Source organism: Ambystoma mexicanum, chromosome 6q, assembly GCF_040938575.1.
Source record: "Ambystoma mexicanum isolate Mex_15411 chromosome 6q, UKY_AmexF1_1, whole genome shotgun sequence".
In the NCBI taxonomy this organism is placed as follows: domain Eukaryota; kingdom Metazoa; phylum Chordata; class Amphibia; order Caudata; family Ambystomatidae; genus Ambystoma; species Ambystoma mexicanum.
The window spans coordinates 1,593,418,215-1,593,445,439 of record NC_090937.1 but is presented as its reverse complement, the minus strand read 5'-3'; the positions used below and the strand labels follow the sequence as shown (position 1 = coordinate 1,593,445,439).

The following is a 27,225-nucleotide window of genomic DNA, read 5'->3' as shown; positions in this document are numbered from 1 at the left end:
AAACCAGTGGTTGACATAACTCCCACACATCATTCGCATATTCACATCGCCACAAAAAAATGGTAAATGGTCTCTGCCTGTACACAACCCATTCTCGGACACACCGCCGTCTTTGCCATTTGTCTTTTATGCATAAAATCTCTTACAGGGAGCACATTCATTAATGCCAGCCAATTAATATCTTTTTGTTCATTTGTAACTTCACTACTCGAAAAAAAATTCCATACTCTCAATAATCTCAACCCCCCCAAATTACCCACTGATTCAGGCAATTTCTGTTGCTGCAACATTTTCAAACATTTCCCTGGATCCATTCTCTCTTCTTGTAAACACTCTAAAGGTTGTATCAAAGGCAGAAACCACTTTAAACACTGATAAAAAAACGGCAGTGACCATGCCTTTGACACCAAATTACTTTTTGGGATAATCCGGAATCGCTCCAACACATTTGCCGTTGCATATCTCACAAAGCAAGCTGCCAACGACTTTGAATGTTTTACTGTATTTACACAGAATCCTACATAGTGCCCAGCCAAAAAAAGTTCTAAATTCGGAACACTTCTACCTCCTAATGTCTGAGGTTTGTACATCACCTCCCTTCGTATTTTATCCATCTTGGAACCCCATAAAAACAAAAAAAACAAACGCTGTACTCGTACCACTTGTTGTTTTGCGGGTGGAAAAACTAATGCTAAAAAAAGTAAGATGGGCAACAATACAGCCTTCATAAGCATTACCTTCCCTGTAATCGTCAACCTTCTCAATTTCCAATAATTCACTTTGTTCTCTACTATTTTTGTAACTTTCTCCCATTGTTCTACCCCGTTCATACATTTATCAAAATCCACCCCTAACACTTTCACCCCCTCTCTTTCTCTCCTAACCGGACAATAATACAAATTATCCCACCCTCCAACAGTAAACAAAGTACACTTTTGATTATTTAATTTAAACCCCGCCGCTTGGCAAAAACGTTCTGTGTGGGATACTGCTTGCACCACCGACTGGGCATCTTTACACAAAATCGTCACATCATCCATGTAGCCTATCGATTTCACTTGCCTACTAGTACCTGGAACTGGAGCCCCTATTATACCCAAATGTCCTCGTATACTCATGTGTAAGGGCTCGATTACACACACATAAATCAGAGCCGACAGTGGACACCCCTGCCGTACTCCTGATAAAATCGGTATCCTTCCAGACAAAACTCCCTTCAGTCGAACTTGACTAACTGCCCCTTTGTACAAAACAGAAACATAACGTAAAAAACGATTCGGGCATCCCATTCTACCTAACACCTTCAACATAAAATCATGCGAAACCCTATCATAGGCCTTTTCGAAATCTAAATTCAAAACACCCAGAGATGTCCCCCTTTCTTTCGCTGCACTTATCGAATCTCTAATAATCAATAAACTCTCATGCATACGTCTACCAGGAACGGCACATGTCTGATCGACATGTACCAAGTCCTTAATCACTCTTCTCAAACGATTTGCAACCACTTTAGCTAGAATTTTATAATCTACATTTAACAACGTAATAGGCCTCCAATTTTTAACATCACTCCTGTCTCCCTTCTTATATATCAAAGTTATTATACCTTTTTGCATACTGGGACACAAATTACCTTTATCAAAACACTCATCCACCACACTCACTAATACCGGGCCCAATACATCCCAAAATTTCACGTACCATTCAACTGGTAACCCATCACTCCCCGGGGACTTTCCCCTTGCTGCCGACATCACCGCGACTCTTACTTCTTCTAGCAAAAAGGGTTCTACCATTCCTTCCTTTTGTTCTGTCACTAACACATCTCGAATAAGTGCACAAAAACTTTCTTCCTGTTCCACATCCACAAGCTTCTTCGAATATAATTCCGAAAAAAACTCCTGAGTAATACGCAAACTATCATTCAAACCATCTCCCCCTACCCCCTGTGTATTACTAAAAAAAGCTGTATTTTCTCTATGAGAATACAACGATCTAAAAAAAAACCTAGTACATTTCTCATCTTCCTCTATATGTTTCACTCTTGAATTAAAAATAATCGTCCTCCCTTGTTCCTGCATCCACTTCTGAATCTCCAATTTTATTTTTTCCAAATCTTCTCGTACCTCCACACCCATATCTTGCAATTTATACAACGTCTGCTGTGAACCCACCAGCATTCTGTAGGCAAGATTTTTTTTCCTAACTGTTTCCTGCCCATTTTTAATAAAAAACTTCCTCGTGTTACATTTCACCATTTCCCACCAATCTAATAAAGACGGGTACTCCTTACACTGTAGCACCCATATTTTCAACAACCCCCTAAAAACGAGAACACGTGTCCTCATCTTCTAACAATTTCACATTTAACTTCCACATACCCCTCCCTCTTGGTGTATATGATACCAACCGAACCGTAGAAAGTACCAATTGATGGTCAGAAAAAATAGTATGAATAATATCAGTTTTGCATATCTCAAAAATTTTTGAAACAAAAATAAAGTCAATCCTAGACGATACTGAACCATCATCCCCTCTATATGTAAACCGTGTTCCTGGATTTCCACCTACTGCATGCGTATCTACTAAATGCAAATCATCCACCACTTCTTTCAATAATTTGGACGACGTATCCTTAATTTCAACACTCACCGACCTTCCACTTCTCCTTCTGTCTGCTGGATGTAATACACAATTAAAATCACCTGCCAATATCAAAGGAACATTACCCACACAAAACGCCCGAAGGTCTCTGAACAAAACACACCTCTCCTTTACCTTTGCATTAGCATATACACTTAACAACTTGTGTTCAACATGCTGCCATTCAAAAGATACCTGTAAAATGCGCCCTGGAATCAATTCAACCTGCTTAACATTTGTCATCAAATGCGAATTGAACAAAACCGCAGTACCTGCATTTCTATCATCGTTTGCTCCAGACCAAACAGACATACCGTTGGTCCAATCTGCGCACCACTTCTGATTAGTCCCATCCCAATCCATCACACATTCCTGCAAACAAAAAATTTCGCATGATACAGTCGCTAAAAACGCAAACAATGCCACCCTTTTTGATCTACTATTGATTCCTCGTACATTCAATGTCGCCACCCTCAATGTGGTATCATACAGGGGCTCCATCAATCAATATTACATAAATCACACTTTCTCAATCTCATCTTCGTGCGGACCGACTACGGTCCGTTTTCTTCCTCTCTCCTTTACGCGTGTTTCCTCTAACAGGTTCCTTACTTTCACCATCTGTCTCTTCTCCACGATCTGTTAACTGAACTCCATGAGCCTCCACTGGGTCCACAGAAAGTTCACTCAAAAGTCCATATCTATTTACCAACTCCAACCCCTGACAAACCGAGGATTCTTGAAATTCTCTCTTCTCTTCTTTGTCTTTTACACATCGAATTACTCCACTCTGCATTACCTGTGTCCAGCCCTTTACCTCCGGACCCGTACACTTATTCATCTGGTCGATAGTAGCTCTTTCTCTTTCCGACTGACTTCTAATTTTCAATGTCCCTATTTCACCATTGTCTTCCACTTCGACCTCCTTACCCAAAACCCCCACTTCTTCCATTCCACTCTGGACCACATCCATTGGAAAAACGTTCCTCTCTCCTTGAAAAAACCTCCCCCATTTCTGTTTAAATTCCAAGATCAAATCATCAGCAGCTCCCACATCCTCTCTCTCTTCACAATCTTGCATGAAGCCACTGACCACCTTCTCAAATTCCTGATCTGAACTAAGATTACTTCCTAGAACACCTGTTGGCATACTATATAAACGTTCTCTCACATCCTCCAATATGTCCTTCTCCTTAACTTCAATGTCCACATCATCCATATATCCTCCATCCTTCTCTTCCGTTACCACTTTAGTGACTTGAGCATACGTTTTTGGAATGTCAGGACAATTATCCACCACATGCCCCAGCAAGCCACAACCAACACATCTTGGTGTACTATCACAATTTGTCGTTTTATGGTCCATGCTCCCACAAGTCTTACATTTATCCCTTGGACACGCCTGTTTGGTGTGTCCAAAACATCTACAAAACCTACAAAAAATAGGCTGATTCGGATAAAATAAATACCCACTATTCTCACGAATTTTAAAAACACTCGGTGGGTGATATACTCCCCCCACTCGTTCTGAATCCTTTTTCAACACCACCATGAACCTCCGATTCCCATTGAACACTCCAAATCTGTTTGTCATCTCATTTCCGCCTCTAATTTCTTCACAATAATTTGAAAGCCAATGTTTAATAACATCGGCTGAAACAAAAGGGTTATACATGTGTACCGTTAACGGTATCCTCTGACGAAGAAAACACAATTCAACCACAACTCCTTCCAAAACTTTGTTTGTTTTCTTTTCCTTCTTATACACTTCATATGCTTCCAATGACGACAGTTCATCTTTAAAGGTGATATACGTGAATACATGGCGATGCTCTTGCATACAAAATAACTTTCCTTTATCAACCGATAATGCTTCAAAAAGTACCTTTTTGACGACATAGTCATAATCCTTTTCCCCCTCAAATCCAGGCTGAACCGTTATCCGGATCGAATACCGTAATTCCGTAGCTGGTGGTATACTTCTTGAATTTTCCGCCATACTGGACAACACCACCGTGCTCCTTTCCTCGAATCGAACTCCCGTACCTTCGCAGAGCCCCCCCCTCCCCTCCTTTGGGAGAGAGGGCGACCACCTCCTTCACTCGAAGCAAAAACCTCTCCGACAGTAGGGTGACGAAAGCCCTCAGTTCTTCTGAGAAAGATCAGTAGCCCCCCCCCAGACCCGAAAGCCCAGGGGGATCAGCTGCAAAGAGAAGCCCCCTTGTGCCGGACAAGCCAGTCAAACAGGAGACGCTCTGCACTTGATCTTGGCCAGAAGGCCGAGAAGCGATGCCCACAAAGGGTTCACCGGAAAGACTGCTGCTCGGCAGCTACCCTGCTGACTCGGAGCAACGCTCTGCTGCAGAACCCCAGACTCCTCGGCCAGGAATAGCATTTGCATGACCAGCATGCCCGGCGATATTTTGCATGGCTCCGCCCCCAGATTTCCAAGGGTCCCAGAGCGCCAGGGCCGAGGCGGCCAGGCACAGGCTGCAGAGCTCTGCCCAGCCAAGCTGCAGCCTCGGCCTGGCACTGGCCCCGTCACCTAGCGGCGAAAGTCACCCTCAGCTGCCCAGGGGATGTTCCCCCAAGTGCGTCCCCCTCAGATAAGGCTTGGCCGTTCGGGGCCTTTCAGGGGTGAGGCAGGGCAAGGACAGTGTCCCCCATCTCCTCCTTGTGGGGCTGCTGCTGCAGGCCGAGTCTGGCTGGCTGGCTGGCTGGCTGGCTGGCTGGCTGGCTGGCACCTTTGCTTTGCAGCTCCCGTGAAAAGCGAGCAAAGGGGCAGACTTTTTTTCTCCTGTGACAGACACGACAGCACCTTTTCCAAGACAATGAAGAAAATGCATCCGAGTTCAACCCAAAAAGATTGCAAAGTGCACAAGTTTCCAGAATTGCTCAGTCTTTTTTTTTCACAGCATTGTTTTCCCCAAGTGGGGAAGTGCACCAGTCCTGGAGGTACTGCAATACCAGGTTGATGCGTGGAGTGGACAGAGCAAGCTCCCATTCCATCTCCCTGTTCCAAAAATCAATTTAATATATGGTCCCCAGATAGAGGACGTATCAGATATTAAACTGATAAGAACAGATACTACACTTGATCTTAGCCAAAAGGCCGAGAAGCGATGCCCACAAAGGGCTCGCCGGAAAGGCTGCTGCTCGGCAGCTACCCTGCTGACTCGGAGCAACGCTCTGCTGCAGAACCCCAGACTCCTCGGCCAGGAATAGCATTTGCATGACCAGCATGCCCGGCGATATTTTGCATGGCTCCGCCCCCAGATTTCCAAGGGTCCCAGAGCGCCAGGGCCGAGGCGGCCAGGCACAGGCTGCAGAGCTCTGCCCAGCCAAGCTGCAGCCTCGGCCTGGCACTGGCCCCGTCACCTAGCGGCGAAAGTCACCCTCAGCTGCCCAGGGGATGTTCCCCCAAGTGCGTCCCCCTCAGATAAGGCTTGGCCGTTCGGGGCCTTTCAGGGGTGAGGCAGGGCAAGGACAGTGTCCCCCATCTCCTCCTTGTGGGGCTGCTGCTGCAGGCCGAGTCTGGCTGGCTGGCTGGCTGGCTGGCACCTTTGCTTTGCAGCTCCCGTGAAAAGCGAGCAAAGGGGCAGACTTTTTTTCTCCTGTGACAGACACGACAGCACCTTTTCCAAGACAATGAAGAAAATGCATCCGAGTTCAACCCAAAAAGATTGCAAAGTGCACAAGTTTCCAGAATTGCTCAGTCTTTTTTTTTCACAGCATTGTTTTCGCCAAGTGGGGAAGTGCACCAGTCCTGGAGGTACTGCAATACCAGGTTGATGCGTGGAGTGGACAGAGCAAGCTCCCATTCCATCTCCCTGTTCCAAAAATCAATTTAATATATGGTCCCCAGATAGAGGACGTATCAGATATTAAACTGATAAAAACAGATACTACACTTGATCTTAGCCAAAAGGCCGAGAAGCGATGCCCACAAAGGGTTCACCGGAAAGACTGCTGCTCGGCAGCTACCCTGCTGACTCGGAGCAAGGCTCTGCTGCAGAACCCCAGACTCCTCGGCCAGGAATAGCATTTGCATGACCAGCATGCCCGGCGATATTTTGCATGGCTCCGCCCCCAGATTTCCAAGGGTCCCAGAGCGCCAGGGCCGAGGCGGCCAGGCACAGGCTGCAGAGCTCTGCCCAGCCAAGCTGCAGCCTCGGCCTGGCACTGGCCCCGTCACCTAGCGGCGAAAGTCACCCTCAGCTGCCCAGGGGATGTTCCCCCAAGTGCGTCCCCCTCAGATAAGGCTTGGCCGTTCGGGGCCTTTCAGGGGTGAGGCAGGGCAAGGACAGTGTCCCCCATCTCCTCCTTGTGGGGCTGCTGCTGCAGGCCGAGTCTGGCTGGCTGGCTGGCTGGCTGGCTGGCTGGCTGGCTGGCACCTTTGCTTTGCAGCTCCCGTGAAAAGCGAGCAAAGGGGCAGACTTTTTTTCTCCTGTGACAGACACGACAGCACCTTTTCCAAGACAATGAAGAAAATGCATCCGAGTTCAACCCAAAAAGATTGCAAAGTGCACAAGTTTCCAGAATTGCTCAGTCTTTTTTTTTCACAGCATTGTTTTCCCCAAGTGGGGAAGTGCACCAGTCCTGGAGGTACTGCAATACCAGGTTGATGCGTGGAGTGGACAGAGCAAGCTCCCATTCCATCTCCCTGTTCCAAAAATCAATTTAATATATGGTCCCCAGATAGAGGACGTATCAGATATTAAACTGATAAGAACAGATACTACACTTGATCTTAGCCAAAAGGCCGAGAAGCGATGCCCACAAAGGGTTCACCGGAAAGACTGCTGCTCGGCAGCTACCCTGCTGACTCGGAGCAACGCTCTGCTGCAGAACCCCAGACTCCTCGGCCAGGAATATCATTTGCATGACCAGCATGCCCGGCGATATTTTGCATGGCTCCGCCCCCAGATTTCCAAGGGTCCCAGAGCGCCAGGGCCGAGGCGGCCAGGCACAGGCTGCAGAGCTCTGCCCAGCCAAGCTGCAGCCTCGGCCTGGCACTGGCCCCGTCACCTAGCGGCGAAAGTCACCCTCAGCTGCCCAGGGGATGTTCCCCCAAGTGCGTCCCCCTCAGATAAGGCTTGGCCGTTCGGGGCCTTTCAGGGGTGAGGCAGGGCAAGGACAGTGTCCCCCATCTCCTCCTTGTGGGGCTGCTGCTGCAGGCCGAGTCTGGCTGGCTAGCTGGCTGGCTGGCTGGCTGGCTGGCTGGCACCTTTGCTTTGCAGCTCCCGTGAAAAGCGAGCAAAGGGGCAGACTTTTTTTCTCCTGTGACAGACACGACAGCACCTTTTCCAAGACAATGAAGAAAATGCATCCGAGTTCAACCCAAAAAGATTGCAAAGTGCACAAGTTTCCAGAATTGCTCAGTCTTTTTTTTTCACAGCATTGTTTTCCCCAAGTGGGGAAGTGCACCAGTCCTGGAGGTACTGCAATACCAGGTTGATGCGTGGAGTGGACAGAGCAAGCTCCCATTCCATCTCCCTGTTCCAAAAATCAATTTAATATATGGTCCCCAGATAGAGGACGTATCAGATATTAAACTGATAAGAACAGATACTACACTTGATCTTAGCCAAAAGGCCGAGAAGCGATGCCCACAAAGGGCTCGCCGGAAAGGCTGCTGCTCGGCAGCTACCCTGCTGACTCGGAGCAACGCTCTGCTGCAGAACCCCAGACTCCTCGGCCAGGAATAGCATTTGCATGACCAGCATGCCCGGCGATATTTTGCATGGCTCCGCCCCCAGATTTCCAAGGGTCCCAGAGCGCCAGGGCCGAGGCGGCCAGGCACAGGCTGCAGAGCTCTGCCCAGCCAAGCTGCAGCCTCGGCCTGGCACTGGCCCCGTCACCTAGCGGCGAAAGTCACCCTCAGCTGCCCAGGGGATGTTCCCCCAAGTGCGTCCCCCTCAGATAAGGCTTGGCCGTTCGGGGCCTTTCAGGGGTGAGGCAGGGCAAGGACAGTGTCCCCCATCTCCTCCTTGTGGGGCTGCTGCTGCAGGCCGAGTCTGGCTGGCTGGCTGGCTGGCTGGCACCTTTGCTTTGCAGCTCCCGTGAAAAGCGAGCAAAGGGGCAGACTTTTTTTCTCCTGTGACAGACACGACAGCACCTTTTCCAAGACAATGAAGAAAATGCATCCGAGTTCAACCCAAAAAGATTGCAAAGTGCACAAGTTTCCAGAATTGCTCAGTCTTTTTTTTTCACAGCATTGTTTTCGCCAAGTGGGGAAGTGCACCAGTCCTGGAGGTACTGCAATACCAGGTTGATGCGTGGAGTGGACAGAGCAAGCTCCCATTCCATCTCCCTGTTCCAAAAATCAATTTAATATATGGTCCCCAGATAGAGGACGTATCAGATATTAAACTGATAAAAACAGATACTACACTTGATCTTAGCCAAAAGGCCGAGAAGCGATGCCCACAAAGGGTTCACCGGAAAGACTGCTGCTCGGCAGCTACCCTGCTGACTCGGAGCAAGGCTCTGCTGCAGAACCCCAGACTCCTCGGCCAGGAATAGCATTTGCATGACCAGCATGCCCGGCGATATTTTGCATGGCTCCGCCCCCAGATTTCCAAGGGTCCCAGAGCGCCAGGGCCGAGGCGGCCAGGCACAGGCTGCAGAGCTCTGCCCAGCCAAGCTGCAGCCTCGGCCTGGCACTGGCCCCGTCACCTAGCGGCGAAAGTCACCCTCAGCTGCCCAGGGGATGTTCCCCCAAGTGCGTCCCCCTCAGATAAGGCTTGGCCGTTCGGGGCCTTTCAGGGGTGAGGCAGGGCAAGGACAGTGTCCCCCATCTCCTCCTTGTGGGGCTGCTGCTGCAGGCCGAGTCTGGCTGGCTGGCTGGCTGGCTGGCTGGCTGGCTGGCTGGCTGGCACCTTTGCTTTGCAGCTCCCGTGAAAAGCGAGCAAAGGGGCAGACTTTTTTTCTCCTGTGACAGACACGACAGCACCTTTTCCAAGACAATGAAGAAAATGCATCCGAGTTCAACCCAAAAAGATTGCAAAGTGCACAAGTTTCCAGAATTGCTCAGTCTTTTTTTTTTCACAGCATTGTTTTCCCCAAGTGGGGAAGTGCACCAGTCCTGGAGGTACTGCAATACCAGGTTGATGCGTGGAGTGGACAGAGCAAGCTCCCATTCCATCTCCCTGTTCCAAAAATCAATTTAATATATGGTCCCCAGATAGAGGACGTATCAGATATTAAACTGATAAGAACAGATACTACACTTGATCTTAGCCAAAAGGCCGAGAAGCGATGCCCACAAAGGGTTCACCGGAAAGACTGCTGCTCGGCAGCTACCCTGCTGACTCGGAGCAACGTTCTGCTGCAGAACCCCAGACTCCTCGGCCAGGAATATCATTTGCATGACCAGCATGCCCGGCGATATTTTGCATGGCTCCGCCCCCAGATTTCCAAGGGTCCCAGAGCGCCAGGGCCGAGGCGGCCAGGCACAGGCTGCAGAGCTCTGCCCAGCCAAGCTGCAGCCTCGGCCTGGCACTGGCCCCGTCACCTAGCGGCGAAAGTCACCCTCAGCTGCCCAGGGGATGTTCCCCCAAGTGCGTCCCCCTCAGATAAGGCTTGGCCGTTCGGGGCCTTTCAGGGGTGAGGCAGGGCAAGGACAGTGTCCCCCATCTCCTCCTTGTGGGGCTGCTGCTGCAGGCCGAGTCTGGCTGGCTGGCTGGCTGGCTGGCTGGCTGGCTGGCACCTTTGCTTTGCAGCTCCCGTGAAAAGCGAGCAAAGGGGCAGACTTTTTTTCTCCTGTGACAGACACGACAGCACCTTTTCCAAGACAATGAAGAAAATGCATCCGAGTTCAACCCAAAAAGATTGCAAAGTGCACAAGTTTCCAGAATTGCTCAGTCTTTTTTTTTCACAGCATTGTTTTCCCCAAGTGGGGAAGTGCACCAGTCCTGGAGGTACTGCAATACCAGGTTGATGCGTGGAGTGGACAGAGCAAGCTCCCATTCCATCTCCCTGTTCCAAAAATCAATTTAATATATGGTCCCCAGATAGAGGACGTATCAGATATTAAACTGATAAGAACAGATTTTTTTTTTTTTTTTTTTTTTTTTTTTTTTTTTTATACGGTCTCCTCTTCACCCCTTTAACCGTCCCAATCCTCCAATTTACAAAAAATGCCAATCAAAAAAACTCCAAATCAATAAGAGCCAATAAAAATTCCTCAAATTAAAAACACCAATTCAAAAAAAAAAAAAAAAAAAAAAAAAAAAAAAAAAAAGAAAAAAAACAAACAAAAAAATCCAAACTTGTCCAAAAGCCTATCACAAATTTTTTTTTTTTTTTTTTTTTCTTCTTTTCCCTTTTTCCTTTCTCTTTCTTCCTTTTCCTTTCCTTTTTTTTTTTTTCCTCCATTTTACCTCTCACATCTTCTTTCCTCATTTCGATACTATTTGAAAGATGCTTTTCCATCTCTAATGGCTGACCGACTTCGTTCAGACCTCTGTTTCCTCAACTTTCGTTCAGTCCCCTTCTTCAACAACCGAATCCCCACCTCCTTATTCTTCTCACTGTCTGATTCAGACTGCAAAACACCATAACTGTTCGACGTCTCCACCCCCTCAATGTCAGTCGTCTTAAAATGCCCCATTCCTTCAGCTTCTTTAATAATCACTCTTTCTTTTCGCAAAAGATTCTTAACATGCGATGTTAAAGAAGGGGATAAACCTGAACCTTGCTCAGTCGAAGAAACTCCCACTTCAGGGATCAAAGTACTTTTCTTCTTCACCGACTCCCTAGCTTGTGTCGCATCTTCTTTCTCGAACATCCCTCGTCTGAGATCCCGAAACGACCTGAATAATCTTTGATGCTCTTCCAAATCAACCGCCTCCCAGTCAGAATCCCTCCGAATATACAAATACTCTTCTGCTACCAATATTTCACGCTCAGGAGAAAATATCCCCTCATCTCCAAAGTTCTTCGGCCATTGTTTCATCATTTCCCTAACTTCATCATCTGTTAACAACTTTCCAACTTTCTCCGTAACCATTTCCTCCACCTGTTCTCCAACCACCAAGCAAGCTGTGACTCCACCATCCTCCTGATTAATTCCACTTCCACTGGCTACTTGAGCACATGTAACTTTGTCTATTTCCTCCACAAACTCAACATCATCTGCCTCTTCAAATTTTTCCACATCCTCCACCCGTGTTGTATCCACACACACCTCCTGCTGAACACCACTTCTACTAGCCACTTGAGCATACGTGCGTGATACACTAGGACACCTTTCAACAATATGTCCTTCCAAATCACAAAAAGTACACCGCAGTATCTGGTCACAATCCGAGAATATATGACCATGCTTGCCACAATTCCAGCATTTATCCTTCGGACAGCTTTGTTTCATGTGTCCAAACTTCCGACAGAACCTACAAAAAACAGGTTGATTAGGGTAATATAAATACCCATTCTGTTCTTGAATCCTAAAAACCCCCGGGGGGTGACATAAACCTCCAATACCTTCAGCTTGTTTCTTAAACACTACCACAAATCTCCGATTTCCATTAAAATATCCGAATTTATTCTTCTGCTCCTGTCCCCCATTCACTTCTTCACAATAATTCAAGAGCCAATTCCTAATCTTCTCAGCTGATACAAACGGATTGTACATATGTACAGTCAATGGAACCTTTTGACGAAGGTAACAAATCTCCACCAAGATACCTTCCAAGATAACATTCTGATCTTTACCTGCTCTATACATTTCATACGCACCTAATGAGGAAGCTTCATCTGTAAAGGTGAAATCATAAATACAAGCCAATCGATGCTCCTGCATACAATAAACTTTACTTTTGTCAGTTTGAAGTGCGTCAAAAAGTACCTTTGTGACTACATAGTCAAAATCCTTTTCTTCCCGAAAATCTTGCTGAACTGTAACCCGGATGGAATTTCTCATCTGCGTCGCCGGCGGTATGGTCCAAGGTGCAGCAGCCATGACGAAAGACTGGCCTGCCGTGCACTCCTCCAATATTCCAAACGAAACTTCAAATGGTGACGTCAGCCACCCCCCCTCCTCCTCCTCCTCAGGGAGGGAGGGCGACTGTCTTCTCTCCGCACGAAAAAAGCCCGGTCCCACGTCAATCAAACGAAAGCTTCTCCAGCCCTTCAGACATGATCAGTAGCCCACTCCCCGACCCGAAGGTCAGGGAGGCCAGCTGTAAAGAGAGTCAACCTTGGACTGGGCAAGCCAGACAACGAAGGCGAATCTCGACACTTGATCTTAGCCAAAAGGCCGAGAAGCGATGCCCACAAAGGGCTCGCCGGAAAGGCTGCTGCTCGGCAGCTACCCTGCTGACTCGGAGCAACGCTCTGCTGCAGAACCCCAGACTCCTCGGCCAGGAATAGCATTTGCATGACCAGCATGCCCGGCGATATTTTGCATGGCTCCGCCCCCAGATTTCCAAGGGTCCCAGAGCGCCAGGGCCGAGGCGGCCAGGCACAGGCTGCAGAGCTCTGCCCAGCCAAGCTGCAGCCTCGGCCTGGCACTGGCCCCGTCACCTAGCGGCGAAAGTCACCCTCAGCTGCCCAGGGGATGTTCCCCCAAGTGCGTCCCCCTCAGATAAGGCTTGGCCGTTCGGGGCCTTTCAGGGGTGAGGCAGGGCAAGGACAGTGTCCCCCATCTCCTCCTTGTGGGGCTGCTGCTGCAGGCCGAGTCTGGCTGGCTGGCTGGCTGGCTGGCTGGCTGGCTGGCTGGCTGGCACCTTTGCTTTGCAGCTCCCGTGAAAAGCGAGCAAAGGGGCAGACTTTTTTTCTCCTGTGACAGACACGACAGCACCTTTTCCAAGACAATGAAGAAAATGCATCCGAGTTCAACCCAAAAAGATTGCAAAGTGCACAAGTTTCCAGAATTGCTCAGTCTTTTTTTTTCACAGCATTGTTTTCCCCAAGTGGGGAAGTGCACCAGTCCTGGAGGTACTGCAATACCAGGTTGATGCGTGGAGTGGACAGAGCAAGCTCCCATTCCATCTCCCTGTTCCAAAAATCAATTTAATATATGGTCCCCAGATAGAGGACGTATCAGATATTAAACTGATAAGAACAGATACTACACTTGATCTTAGCCAAAAGGCCGAGAAGCGATGCCCACAAAGGGTTCACCGGAAAGACTGCTGCTCGGCAGCTACCCTGCTGACTCGGAGCAACGTTCTGCTGCAGAACCCCAGACTCCTCGGCCAGGAATATCATTTGCATGACCAGCATGCCCGGCGATATTTTGCATGGCTCCGCCCCCAGATTTCCAAGGGTCCCAGAGCGCCAGGGCCGAGGCGGCCAGGCACAGGCTGCAGAGCTCTGCCCAGCCAAGCTGCAGCCTCGGCCTGGCACTGGCCCCGTCACCTAGCGGCGAAAGTCACCCTCAGCTGCCCAGGGGATGTTCCCCCAAGTGCGTCCCCCTCAGATAAGGCTTGGCCGTTCGGGGCCTTTCAGGGGTGAGGCAGGGCAAGGACAGTGTCCCCCATCTCCTCCTTGTGGGGCTGCTGCTGCAGGCCGAGTCTGGCTGGCTGGCTGGCTGGCTGGCTGGCTGGCTGGCTGGCACCTTTGCTTTGCAGCTCCCATGAAAAGCGAGCAAAGGGGCAGACTTTTTTTCTCCTGTGACAGACACGACAGCACCTTTTCCAAGACAATGAAGAAAATGCATCCGAGTTCAACCCAAAAAGATTGCAAAGTGCACAAGTTTCCAGAATTGCTCAGTCTTTTTTTTTCACAGCATTGTTTTCCCCAAGTGGGGAAGTGCACCAGTCCTGGAGGTACTGCAATACCAGGTTGATGCGTGGAGTGGACAGAGCAAGCTCCCATTCCATCTCCCTGTTCCAAAAATCAATTTAATATATGGTCCCCAGATAGAGGACGTATCAGATATTAAACTGATAAGAACAGATACTACACTTGATCTTAGCCAAAAGGCCGAGAAGCGATGCCCACAAAGGGCTCGCCGGAAAGGCTGCTGCTCGGCAGCTACCCTGCTGACTCGGAGCAACGCTCTGCTGCAGAACCCCAGACTCCTCGGCCAGGAATAGCATTTGCATGACCAGCATGCCCGGCGATATTTTGCATGGCTCCGCCCCCAGATTTCCAAGGGTCCCAGAGCGCCAGGGCCGAGGCGGCCAGGCACAGGCTGCAGAGCTCTGCCCAGCCAAGCTGCAGCCTCGGCCTGGCACTGGCCCCGTCACCTAGCGGCGAAAGTCACCCTCAGCTGCCCAGGGGATGTTCCCCCAAGTGCGTCCCCCTCAGATAAGGCTTGGCCGTTCGGGGCCTTTCAGGGGTGAGGCAGGGCAAGGACAGTGTCCCCCATCTCCTCCTTGTGGGGCTGCTGCTGCAGGCCGAGTCTGGCTGGCTGGCTGGCTGGCTGGCACCTTTGCTTTGCAGCTCCCGTGAAAAGCGAGCAAAGGGGCAGACTTTTTTTCTCCTGTGACAGACACGACAGCACCTTTTCCAAGACAATGAAGAAAATGCATCCGAGTTCAACCCAAAAAGATTGCAAAGTGCACAAGTTTCCAGAATTGCTCAGTCTTTTTTTTTCACAGCATTGTTTTCGCCAAGTGGGGAAGTGCACCAGTCCTGGAGGTACTGCAATACCAGGTTGATGCGTGGAGTGGACAGAGCAAGCTCCCATTCCATCTCCCTGTTCCAAAAATCAATTTAATATATGGTCCCCAGATAGAGGACGTATCAGATATTAAACTGATAAAAACAGATACTACACTTGATCTTAGCCAAAAGGCCGAGAAGCGATGCCCACAAAGGGTTCACCGGAAAGACTGCTGCTCGGCAGCTACCCTGCTGACTCGGAGCAAGGCTCTGCTGCAGAACCCCAGACTCCTCGGCCAGGAATAGCATTTGCATGACCAGCATGCCCGGCGATATTTTGCATGGCTCCGCCCCCAGATTTCCAAGGGTCCCAGAGCGCCAGGGCCGAGGCGGCCAGGCACAGGCTGCAGAGCTCTGCCCAGCCAAGCTGCAGCCTCGGCCTGGCACTGGCCCCGTCACCTAGCGGCGAAAGTCACCCTCAGCTGCCCAGGGGATGTTCCCCCAAGTGCGTCCCCCTCAGATAAGGCTTGGCCGTTCGGGGCCTTTCAGGGGTGAGGCAGGGCAAGGACAGTGTCCCCCATCTCCTCCTTGTGGGGCTGCTGCTGCAGGCCGAGTCTGGCTGGCTGGCTGGCTGGCTGGCTGGCTGGCTGGCACCTTTGCTTTGCAGCTCCCGTGAAAAGCGAGCAAAGGCGCAGACTTTTTTTCTCCTGTGACAGACACGACAGCACCTTTTCCAAGACAATGAAGAAAATGCATCCGAGTTCAACCCAAAAAGATTGCAAAGTGCACAAGTTTCCAGAATTGCTCAGTCTTTTTTTTTCACAGCATTGTTTTCCCCAAGTGGGGAAGTGCACCAGTCCTGGAGGTACTGCAATACCAGGTTGATGCGTGGAGTGGACAGAGCAAGCTCCCATTCCATCTCCCTGTTCCAAAAATCAATTTAATATATGGTCCCCAGATAGAGGACGTATCAGATATTAAACTGATAACAAAAGAAACTACACTTGATCTTAGCCAAAAGGCCGAGAAGCGATGCCCACAAAGGGTTCACCGGAAAGACTGCTGCTCGGCAGCTACCCTGCTGACTCGGAGCAACGCTCTGCTGCAGAACCCCAGACTCCTCGGCCAGGAATAGCATTTGCATGACCAGCATGCCCGGCGATATTTTGCATGGCTCCGCCCCCAGATTTCCAAGGGTCCCAGAGCGCCAGGGCCGAGGCGGCCAGGCACAGGCTGCAGAGCTCTGCCCAGCCAAGCTGCAGCCTCGGCCTGGCACTGGCCCCGTCACCTAGCGGCGAAAGTCACCCTCAGCTGCCCAGGGGATGTTCCCCCAAGTGCGTCCCCCTCAGATAAGGCTTGGCCGTTCGGGGCCTTTCAGGGGTGAGGCAGGGCAAGGACAGTGTCCCCCATCTCCTCCTTGTGGGGCTGCTGCTGCAGGCCGAGTCTGGCTGGCTGGCTGGCTGGCTGGCTGGCACCTTTGCTTTGCAGCTCCCGTGAAAAGCGAGCAAAGGGGCAGACTTTTTTTCTCCTGTGACAGACACGACAGCACCTTTTCCAAGACAATGAAGAAAATGCATCCGAGTTCAACCCAAAAAGATTGCAAAGTGCACAAGTTTCCAGAATTGCTCAGAATTGCTCAGTCTTTTTTTTTCACAGCATTGTTTTCCCCAAGTGGGGAAGTGCACCAGTCCTGGAGGTACTGCAATACCAGGTTGATGCGTGGAGTGGACAGAGCAAGCTCCCATTCCATCTCCCTGTTCCAAAAATCAATTTAATATATGGTCCCCAGATAGAGGATGTATCAGATATTAAACTGATAAGAACAGATTTTTTTTTTTTTTTTTTTTTTTTTTTTTTTTTTTTCTCTTGTCTCCTCATCACCCCTTTAACCGTCCCAAACCTCCAATTATTTACAAATCAGGAAAAAAAAAGGAAAAATAGACCAAATCAAAAAAAATGTCAAATCAAAAAAAGCCAAATAAAAAACGTACAACTACATTTCTAATTTGTTCACTTCTCCTCAATTTTAGAGGTTCAAGAAACCAAAATCTAGGATGTTAAAAGCCTCCAATTTTTCTGCTGCCACATAAATTGGGCTTGTACTTCTCCCTGTCTTTTAACATCCAGGCAATAATATATATATAGACAGCTCAAAGCCAACTTAACACATTCTTGAGGAGAAATCTGAGCATGTTGTATGACCAACAAACTCCTCGATTTCCATAATGCTTCCTTTATAGATGAACCAATCTGAAACAAAAGCCTATTATTCAATTCTTCTTTCTTCCATTGATATCCCAATAATACCATGTCATAAGTAATGTTTCTTACTCCAGTCACTGCAAAAATCAGGGGTTGAAAAAACTCCCATACACAAGTTGCATACTGACATTGCCACAAAAAATGATAAATAGACTCTGTCTGTACACAACCCTCTCTCGGGCACACAGCCGTTGCATAAAATCCCTCAAGGGGAGTGCATTCATTAATATCAGCCAATTTATATCTTTTTGTCTATTTGTGGCTTTAGTACTCGAAAAAAAATTCCATACCCTTAACAGTCTTGGCCCACTCAAATTACCCACTGGTTCAGGTAATTCTCTTTGTTGTAACGTTTTCAAAATTTTCCCGGGATCTATCCTCTCCTCATACAACAATTCCACTGGATTCACTAAAGGCAAAAACCACTGAAAACATTGATAAAAAACAGGTAATATCCACGCTTTTGGCAATAAATTACTTTTCTGTATAATGTGAAATCGATCCAACACATTTGCTACCGCATATCTTACAAAGAAGGCCGCCAATGACTTTGAATGTTTCACTGTATTTACACAAAACGCTATATAATGCCCAGCCAAAAATAATTCTAAATTCGGAACTCCTCTGCCTCCCAAAACCTGGGGTTTATACATTACATTTCTTCGAACCTTATCCATCTTGGAGCCCCATAAAAATAAAAAGAATAAACGCTGTAATCGCACTACTTGATACTTTGTGGGTGGAAAAACCAATGCTAAGAAAAGTAAAATAGGTAATAAAACAGCTTTCATTAACATAATCTTTCCTGTAATTGTCAAACTCCTTAACTGCCAATAACTTACTTTACTCTCTACTTGTTTAGTTACCTCATCCCATTGTTCTATCCCATCCATACATTTATTAAAAACTATTCCCAATACTTTCACACTCTCTCGTGCTCTACTGACCGGACAATAATACAAATTATCCCATTCACCCACAGTGAACAAAGTACACTTACTTTTATTTAATTTAAAACCTGCTGCTTGACAAAAACGTTCTGTTTGGGATACCGCTTGCACTACCGACTGGGCATCTCCACACAGAATTGACACATCATCCATGTAACCAATAGATTTCACCTGTCTTCTTGTTCCTGGAACTGAAGCACCTACTATTCCCCCATGATCTCGTAAACTCATATGCAAAGGCTCAATCGCACACACATAGATCAGAGCCGACAATGGACATCCCTGACGTACTCCCGACAAAATCGGTATCCTTTCAGATAAAACACCTTTTAACCGAATTTGACTGAAAGCCCCTTTATACAAAATTGAAATATAACGTAAAAAAAGACTCGGACATCCCATTCTTCCTAAAACTCTCAACATAAAACCATGTGATACTCTATCATAAGCCTTCTCAAAATCCAAATTCAAAACGCCTAACGATGTTCCCCTTTCTTTTGCTGCACTTACCGAATCCCTAATAATCAACAAACTCTCGTGTATGCGTCTTCCTGGAACGGCACATGTTTGATCAACATGCACCAAATCCTTTATCACCACCCTCAGCCGATTTGCAATCACTTTCGCTAAAATTTTATAGTCAACATTCAACAACGTAATTGGCCTCCAATTTTTTATATCTTCTTTATCCCCTTTTTTATATATAAGGGTTATTATGCCCTTTTTCATACTAGGACTCAAATTTCCCGTACTAAAACACTCATCTATCACATCCACCAATACAGGTCCCAAAATATCCCAAAATTTCATATACCATTCACTAGGTAATCCATCGCTACCCGGGGATTTTCCCCGTGCAGCCGACATCACTGCTACACTTACCTCCTCTAACGAAAAAGATTCTACCATTTTTTCTTTTTGTTCTGCTTCTAATAAATCTTGTATAGGCGCACAAAAACTTTCTTCTTGTTCCACATCCAATGCCTTCTCAGAATACAATTCAATAAAAAAACTCCTGTGCAATATGCAAACTGTTATTCAATTCATCTCCCACTACTCCTTTTGTATTATTAAATTCTTCCGAACTCCTTCTATGAGAACACAATGATTTAAAGAAAAATCTAGTACATTTCTCACCTTCCTCGAAATGCTTCACTCTTGAATTGAATATAATCGTCCTCTCCTTCTCCTGCATCCATTTCTGAATTTCCCTTTTCACAATGTCTAAATCCTCCCGTACGTCCACACCCATATCTTGTAATTTATACAAAGTCTGCTGTGAGCCTACTAACATCCTATAATCAGAATTCTTTTTCCTGACCAATTCCTGACCACTTTTAATAAAAAACTTCTTCGTATTAAATTTCACCACTTCCCACCATTCTATTAAAGAGGAGTAAGACTTATACTGTAACACCCATTTTTCCAACAATCTCCTAAAACTAAAACACGTGTCTTCATTCTCCAACAATTGCACATTTAGCTTCCACAAATTCCTCCCTCTCGGTGTATATGACAACAATCTAACCGTCGAAAGTACCAAATGATGGTCAGAAAATAGCGTAGGAATAACATCAGTATCGCTTATTGCAAAGATTCTTGATACAAAAATAAAATCAATTCTGGATGATACCAACCCATTATTTCCCCTATATGTAAACCTTTTCTCTGTACCATCACATACCGCATGCGTATCTATAAGATGCAAATCCTCCACTAAATCCTTCAACAATTTGGACGACGTATCTTTGTTTTCAACACTCACCATTCTTCCATCTCTTTTTCTATCCGCAGGATGTAATATACAATTAAAATCACCTGCTACTATCAAAGGAGTATTTCCCACACAAAAAGACCGTAGGTTCCTAAACAAGGCACACCTCTCTTTTACCTTTGCATTAGCATATATGCTCAACAATTTATGTTCAACATTCTGCCAATCAAAGGATATTTGTAAAATACGTCCTGGAATCAACTCAACATGTTTTACATTCATCATCAGATGTGAATTGAATAAAACTGCCGTACCCGCATTCCTATCATCATTAGCTCCAGACCACACCGACATGCCATTAGTCCACTCTGCACACCACTTCAGATTCGACCCATCCCAATTCATAACGCATTCTTGCAAACAAAAAATGTCACATGAAATTGACGCTAAAAATGCAAACAGTGCTGTCCTCTTTGAACTACTATTAATTCCTCTTACATTCAATGTTGCCACTCTCAAAGTGGTATTATAAAGAGGCTCCATCAAATCATATATTCTCACTTATCTTCGTTTGGACCGACTACGGTCCTTATTCTTCGTTTGTTTATGACGCGAAATCCCTCTTATGTCTACATCAGTTTCCACACTTTCACCATCCGTATCTTCCAAAACATCCGATTTCTGAGTAAATTGAACCTCTACTGGGTCCACAAAACCTTCAGACAGGGCTCCATATTTATTCGGCATTTCTAATTCCTGGCAAAAAGAAGATTCCTGCGATTCACTCCTTTCTTTGTCTCTTTTATTCTGAGTTGTATTTTTTTGCACTTGGTTTCTCCAGCTTCTGATCTCTGGTCCTGTACACTTATTCATTTGGTCAATCGTTGCTCTTTCTCTATCCGACTGACTTTTCACCATTACTCCTTTGTCCTTCAAATCCACCTCTTTACCCAATACACCAACATTTTCTATTCCACTCTGGACCTCTTCCATTGTAACAGTTTCATCCATTTCTCGGGAACACATCCCCCATTTCTTTTTAAATTCCAAAATCAAATCGGCAGCATTTTCCACATTTTCTCTCGCTTCACAATCTTGTATGAAACCGCTAATCCAATTCTTATATTCCAGATCTGAACCATATATATTATATGCCATTCTACTTGGTATACTACACAAATACTCTCTCACTTCCTCCAATATAACTTTTTTTTTATTAGTTTCAGCTACCACTTCGACTGTAATCTCACCAACCACTGCCTGGGCATATGTCTTTGGAGTATTCGGACAATTATCTACTATATGTCCCAGCAAACTACAACCCTCACATTTTAGTGGACTATCACAGTCTGCTTTTTTATGGCTCTTACTTCCGCAATTTCTACATTTATCTCTCGGACACTCCTGTTTGGTGTGCCCAAAAATTCTACAGAACCTACAAAAAGTAGGCTGATTAGGGTAGTACAAATACCCACTATGGTCGTGGATTTTGAACATACTCGGAGGGTGACATACTCCCCCCATTCGCTCTGGATCCTTTTTCAATACTACCACAAACCTTCGATTCCCATTAAAGATGTCATATTTGTTTCTCATCTCATGTCCACCTTTGATTTCCTCGCAATAATTCGAAAGCCAATTCTTGATAACATCAACCGAAACAAAAGGGTTATACATATGAACCGTTAGCGGAATCCTCTGACGAATATAACACAATGTGACCGCAACACCCTCCAAAATTTTGTTCTTCTCCTTCTCCATTCTATAAACTTCATATGCATTCAATGACGACTGTTCATCTTTAAAGGTGATATCATACGTAAAAACAGTACGATGTTCCTGCATACAAAACAAACTTCCTTTATCGACCTGTAATACTTCAAACAGTACTTTTTTGACAACAAAGTCAAAATCTTTTTCCTTCTCGAAACCTTGCTGAACCGTAATCCGAATTGAATACCTTAGTTCCGTTGCTGGTGGTATGTTTCTAGAAGACTCCGCCATACTGGACAACGTCGCCATACTTCTTTCCACGAGTCCAAAAATCCCGTATCTCCGTAAAGCCACCCCCTCTCCACCTCAGGGAGAGAGGGTGACTGCCGCTTGCACAAAAAGCAGAACCTCTCCAATAGCAGGGTGACGAAAGATTCCAGTCCTCTTAAGCTAGATCAGTAGCCCACCCCCAGACCCAAAAAGGTCCGGGGGCATCAGCTGCAAAGAAAAGTCTACCTGTGCCGGACAAGCCAGACAAAACAAGTGACTCTCTGCACTTGATCTAGGCCAAAAGGCCGAGAAGCGATGCCCACAAAGGGTTCACCGGAAAGACTGCTGCTCGGCAGCTACCCTGCTGACTCGGAGCAACGCTCTGCTGCAGAACCCCAGACTCCTCGGCCAGGAATATCATTTGCATGACCAGCATGCCCGGCGATATTTTGCATGGCTCCGCCCCCAGATTTCCAAGGGTCCCAGAGCGCCAGGGCCGAGGCGGCCAGGCACAGGCTGCAGAGCTCTGCCCAGCCAAGCTGCAGCCTCGGCCTGGCACTGGCCCCGTCACCTAGCGGCGAAAGTCACCCTCAGCTGCCCAGGGGATGTTCCCCCAAGTGCGTCCCCCTCAGATAAGGCTTGGCCGTTCGGGGCCGTTCGGGGCCTTTCAGGGGTGAGGCAGGGCAAGGACAGTGTCCCCCATCTCCTCCTTGTGGGGCTGCTGCTGCAGGCCGAGTCTGGCTGGCTGGCTGGCTGGCTGGCTGGCTGGCACCTTTGCTTTGCAGCTCCCGTGAAAAGCGAGCAAAGGCGCAGACTTTTTTTCTCCTGTGACAGACACGACAGCACCTTTTCCAAGACAATGAAGAAAATGCATCCGAGTTCAACCCAAAAAGATTGCAAAGTGCACAAGTTTCCAGAATTGCTCAGTCTTTTTTTTTCACAGCATTGTTTTCCCCAAGTGGGGAAGTGCACCAGTCCTGGAGGTACTGCAATACCAGGTTGATGCGTGGAGTGGACAGAGCAAGCTCCCATTCCATCTCCCTGTTCCAAAAATCAATTTAATATATGGTCCCCAGATAGAGGACGTATCAGATATTAAACTGATAAAAAAAGAAACTACACTTGATCTTAGCCAAAAGGCCGAGAAGCGATGCCCACAAAGGGTTCACCGGAAAGACTGCTGCTCGGCAGCTACCCTGCTGACTCGGAGCAACGCTCTGCTGCAGAACCCCAGACTCCTCGGCCAGGAATAGCATTTGCATGACCAGCATGCCCGGCGATATTTTGCATGGCTCCGCCCCCAGATTTCCAAGGGTCCCAGAGCGCCAGGGCCGAGGCGGCCAGGCACAGGCTGCAGAGCTCTGCCCAGCCAAGCTGCAGCCTCGGCCTGGCACTGGCCCCGTCACCTAGCGGCGAAAGTCACCCTCAGCTGCCCAGGGGATGTTCCCCCAAGTGCGTCCCCCTCAGATAAGGCTTGGCCGTTCGGGGCCTTTCAGGGGTGAGGCAGGGCAAGGACAGTGTCCCCCCATCTCCTCCTTGTGGGGCTGCTGCTGCAGGCCGAGTCTGGCTGGCTGGCTGGCTGGCTGGCTGGCACGCTGGCACCTTTGCTTTGCAGCTCCCGTGAAAAGCGAGCAAAGGGGCAGACTTTTTTTCTCCTGTGACAGACACGACAGCACCTTTTCCAAGACAATGAAGAAAATGCATCCGAGTTCAACCCAAAAAGATTGCAAAGTGCACAAGTTTCCAGAATTGCTCAGTCTTTTTTTTTCACAGCATTGTTTTCCCCAAGTGGGGAAGTGCACCAGTCCTGGAGGTACTGCAATACCAGGTTGATGCGTGGAGTGGACAGAGCAAGCTCCCATTCCATCTCCCTGTTCCAAAAATCAATTTAATATATGGTCCCCAGATAGAGGACGTATCAGATATTAAACTGATAAGAACAGATACTACACTTGATCTTAGCCAAAAGGCCGAGAAGCGATGCCCACAAAGGGTTCACCGGAAAGACTGCTGCTCGGCAGCTACCCTGCTGACTCGGAGCAACGCTCTGCTGCAGAACCCCAGACTCCTCGGCCAGGAATATCATTTGCATGACCAGCATGCCCGGCGATATTTTGCATGGCTCCGCCCCCAGATTTCCAAGGGTCCCAGAGCGCCAGGGCCGAGGCGGCCAGGCACAGGCTGCAGAGCTCTGCCCAGCCAAGCTGCAGCCTCGGCCTGGCACTGGCCCCGTCACCTAGCGGCGAAAGTCACCCTCAGCTGCCCAGGGGATGTTCCCCCAAGTGCGTCCCCCTCAGATAAGGCTTGGCCGTTCGGGGCCTTTCAGGGGTGAGGCAGGGCAAGGACAGTGTCCCCCATCTCCTCCTTGTGGGGCTGCTGCTGCAGGCCGAGTCTGGCTGGCTGGCTGGCTGGCTGGCTGGCACCTTTGCTTTGCAGCTCCCGTGAAAAGCGAGCAAAGGGGCAGACTTTTTTTCTCCTGTGACAGACACGACAGCACCTTTTCCAAGACAATGAAGAAAATGCATCCGAGTTCAACCCAAAAAGATTGCAAAGTGCACAAGTTTCCAGAATTGCTCAGTCTTTTTTTTTCACAGCATTGTTTTCCCCAAGTGGGGAAGTGCACCAGTCCTGGAGGTACTGCAATACCAGGTTGATGCGTGGAGTGGACAGAGCAAGCTCCCATTCCATCTCCCTGTTCCAAAAATCAATTTAATATATGGTCCCCAGATAGAGGACGTATCAGATATTAAACTGATAAAAAAAGAAACTACACTTGATCTTAGCCAAAAGGCCGAGAAGCGATGCCCACAAAGGGTTCACCGGAAAGACTGCTGCTCGGCAGCTACCCTGCTGACTCGGAGCAACGCTCTGCTGCAGAACCCCAGACTCCTCGGCCAGGAATAGCATTTGCATGACCAGCATGCCCGGCGATATTTTGCATGGCTCCGCCCCCAGATTTCCAAGGGTCCCAGAGCGCCAGGGCCGAGGCGGCCAGGCACAGGCTGCAGAGCTCTGCCCAGCCAAGCTGCAGCCTCGGCCTGGCACTGGCCCCGTCACCTAGCGGCGAAAGTCACCCTCAGCTGCCCAGGGGATGTTCCCCCAAGTGCGTCCCCCTCAGATAAGGCTTGGCCGTTCGGGGCCTTTCAGGGGTGAGGCAGGGCAAGGACAGTGTCCCCCATCTCCTCCTTGTGGGGCTGCTGCTGCAGGCCGAGTCTGGCTGGCTGGCTGGCTGGCTGGCTGGCACCTTTGCTTTGCAGCTCCCGTGAAAAGCGAGCAAAGGGGCAGACTTTTTTTCTCCTGTGACAGACACGACAGCACCTTTTCCAAGACAATGAAGAAAATGCATCCGAGTTCAACCCAAAAAGATTGCAAAGTGCACAAGTTTCCAGAATTGCTCAGTCTTTTTTTTTCACAGCATTGTTTTCCCCAAGTGGGGAAGTGCACCAGTCCTGGAGGTACTGCAATACCAGGTTGATGCGTGGAGTGGACAGAGCAAGCTCCCATTCCATCTCCCTGTTCCAAAAATCAATTTAATATATGGTCCCCAGATAGAGGATGTATCAGATATTAAACTGATAAGAACAGATTTTTTTTTTTTTTTTTTTTTTTTTTTCTCTTGTCTCCTCATTACCCCTTTAACCGTCCCAAACCTCCAATTATTTACAAATCAGGAAAAAAAAAAGGAAAAATAGACCAAATCAAAAAAAATGTCAAATCAAAAAAAGCCAAATAAAAAACGTACAACTACATTTCTAATTTGTTCACTTCTCCTCAATTTTAGAGGTTCAAGAAACCAAAATCTAGGATGTTAAAAGCCTCCAATTTTTCTGCTGCCACATAAATTGGGCTTGTACTTCTCCCTGTCTTTTAACATCCAGGCAATAATATATATATAGACAGCTCAAAGCCAACTTAACACATTCTTGAGGAGAAATCTGAGCATGTTGTATGACCAACAAACTCCTCGATTTCCATAATGCTTCCTTTATAGATGAACCAATCTGAAACAAAAGCCTATTATTCAATTCTTCTTTCTTCCATTGATATCCCAATAATACCATGTCATAAGTAATGTTTCTTACTCCAGTCACTGCAAAAATCAGGGGTTGAAAAAACTCCCATACACAAGTTGCATACTGACATTGCCACAAAAAATGATAAATAGACTCTGTCTGTACACAACCCTCTCTCGGGCACACAGCCGTTCTGGACATTTGCCTCCGATGCATAAAATCCCTCAAGGGGAGTGCATTCATTAATATCAGCCAATTTATATCTTTTTGTCTATTTGTGGCTTTAGTACTCGAAAAAAAATTCCATACCCTTAACAGTCTTGGCCCACTCAAATTACCCACTGGTTCAGGTAATTCTCTTTGTTGTAACGTTTTCAAAATTTTCCCGGGATCTATCCTCTCCTCATACAACAATTCCACTGGATTCACTAAAGGCAAAAACCACTGAAAACATTGATAAAAAACAGGTAATATCCACGCTTTTGGCAATAAATTACTTTTCTGTATAATGTGAAATCGATCCAACACATTTGCTACCGCATATCTTACAAAGAAGGCCGCCAATGACTTTGAATGTTTCACTGTATTTACACAAAACGCTATATAATGCCCAGCCAAAAATAATTCTAAATTCGGAACTCCTCTGCCTCCCAAAACCTGGGGTTTATACATTACATTTCTTCGAACCTTATCCATCTTGGAGCCCCATAAAAATAAAAAGAATAAACGCTGTAATCGCACTACTTGATACTTTGTGGGTGGAAAAACCAATGCTAAGAAAAGTAAAATAGGTAATAAAACAGCTTTCATTAACATAATCTTTCCTGTAATTGTCAAACTCCTTAACTGCCAATAACTTACTTTACTCTCTACTTGTTTAGTTACCTCATCCCATTGTTCTATCCCATCCATACATTTATTAAAAACTATTCCCAATACTTTCACACTCTCTCGTGCTCTACTGACCGGACAATAATACAAATTATCCCATTCACCCACAGTGAACAAAGTACACTTACTTTTATTTAATTTAAAACCTGCTGCTTGACAAAAACGTTCTGTTTGGGATACCGCTTGCACTACCGACTGGGCATCTCCACACAGA

At 47.3% G+C, this 27,225-nt stretch overlaps 13 non-coding genes and 3 pseudogenes across 13 annotated transcripts; all 16 read right to left on the bottom strand.

The window, feature by feature from the left end:
• Positions 1-5,576: 5,576 nt before the first annotated feature.
• Positions 5,577-5,767, bottom strand: LOC138517477 (U2 spliceosomal RNA). The gene has a single exon (XR_011282658.1). It is a non-coding gene; the product is annotated as a U2 spliceosomal RNA (small nuclear RNA).
• Positions 5,768-6,393: 626 nt separating this feature from the next.
• LOC138517491 (U2 spliceosomal RNA) lies at positions 6,394-6,584 on the bottom strand. Its single transcript, XR_011282671.1, has one exon. It is a non-coding gene; the product is annotated as a U2 spliceosomal RNA (small nuclear RNA).
• A 642-nt stretch (positions 6,585-7,226) lies between these two features.
• Positions 7,227-7,417, bottom strand: LOC138517476 (U2 spliceosomal RNA). Its single transcript, XR_011282657.1, has one exon. It is a non-coding gene; the product is annotated as a U2 spliceosomal RNA (small nuclear RNA).
• A 642-nt stretch (positions 7,418-8,059) lies between these two features.
• On the bottom strand, positions 8,060-8,250 carry LOC138517474 (U2 spliceosomal RNA). The gene has a single exon (XR_011282655.1). It is a non-coding gene; the product is annotated as a U2 spliceosomal RNA (small nuclear RNA).
• Positions 8,251-8,876: 626 nt separating this feature from the next.
• Positions 8,877-9,067, bottom strand: LOC138517490 (U2 spliceosomal RNA). The gene has a single exon (XR_011282670.1). It is a non-coding gene; the product is annotated as a U2 spliceosomal RNA (small nuclear RNA).
• Positions 9,068-9,714: 647 nt separating this feature from the next.
• LOC138517472 (U2 spliceosomal RNA) lies at positions 9,715-9,905 on the bottom strand. The gene has a single exon (XR_011282654.1). It is a non-coding gene; the product is annotated as a U2 spliceosomal RNA (small nuclear RNA).
• A 638-nt stretch (positions 9,906-10,543) lies between these two features.
• Positions 10,544-10,714, bottom strand: LOC138517627 (U2 spliceosomal RNA; annotated as a pseudogene).
• Positions 10,715-13,562: 2,848 nt separating this feature from the next.
• On the bottom strand, positions 13,563-13,753 carry LOC138517471 (U2 spliceosomal RNA). Its single transcript, XR_011282653.1, has one exon. It is a non-coding gene; the product is annotated as a U2 spliceosomal RNA (small nuclear RNA).
• Positions 13,754-14,395: 642 nt separating this feature from the next.
• LOC138517470 (U2 spliceosomal RNA) lies at positions 14,396-14,586 on the bottom strand. The gene has a single exon (XR_011282652.1). It is a non-coding gene; the product is annotated as a U2 spliceosomal RNA (small nuclear RNA).
• Positions 14,587-15,212: 626 nt separating this feature from the next.
• LOC138517489 (U2 spliceosomal RNA) lies at positions 15,213-15,403 on the bottom strand. Its single transcript, XR_011282669.1, has one exon. It is a non-coding gene; the product is annotated as a U2 spliceosomal RNA (small nuclear RNA).
• Positions 15,404-16,041: 638 nt separating this feature from the next.
• LOC138517516 (U2 spliceosomal RNA) lies at positions 16,042-16,232 on the bottom strand. The gene has a single exon (XR_011282692.1). It is a non-coding gene; the product is annotated as a U2 spliceosomal RNA (small nuclear RNA).
• A 640-nt stretch (positions 16,233-16,872) lies between these two features.
• Positions 16,873-17,043, bottom strand: LOC138517637 (U2 spliceosomal RNA; annotated as a pseudogene).
• A 6,025-nt stretch (positions 17,044-23,068) lies between these two features.
• Positions 23,069-23,259, bottom strand: LOC138517515 (U2 spliceosomal RNA). Its single transcript, XR_011282691.1, has one exon. It is a non-coding gene; the product is annotated as a U2 spliceosomal RNA (small nuclear RNA).
• A 639-nt stretch (positions 23,260-23,898) lies between these two features.
• LOC138517469 (U2 spliceosomal RNA) lies at positions 23,899-24,089 on the bottom strand. Its single transcript, XR_011282651.1, has one exon. It is a non-coding gene; the product is annotated as a U2 spliceosomal RNA (small nuclear RNA).
• A 630-nt stretch (positions 24,090-24,719) lies between these two features.
• Positions 24,720-24,910, bottom strand: LOC138517514 (U2 spliceosomal RNA). The gene has a single exon (XR_011282690.1). It is a non-coding gene; the product is annotated as a U2 spliceosomal RNA (small nuclear RNA).
• A 630-nt stretch (positions 24,911-25,540) lies between these two features.
• Positions 25,541-25,767, bottom strand: LOC138517633 (U2 spliceosomal RNA; annotated as a pseudogene).
• Between the last annotated feature and the right edge of the window lie 1,458 nt (positions 25,768-27,225).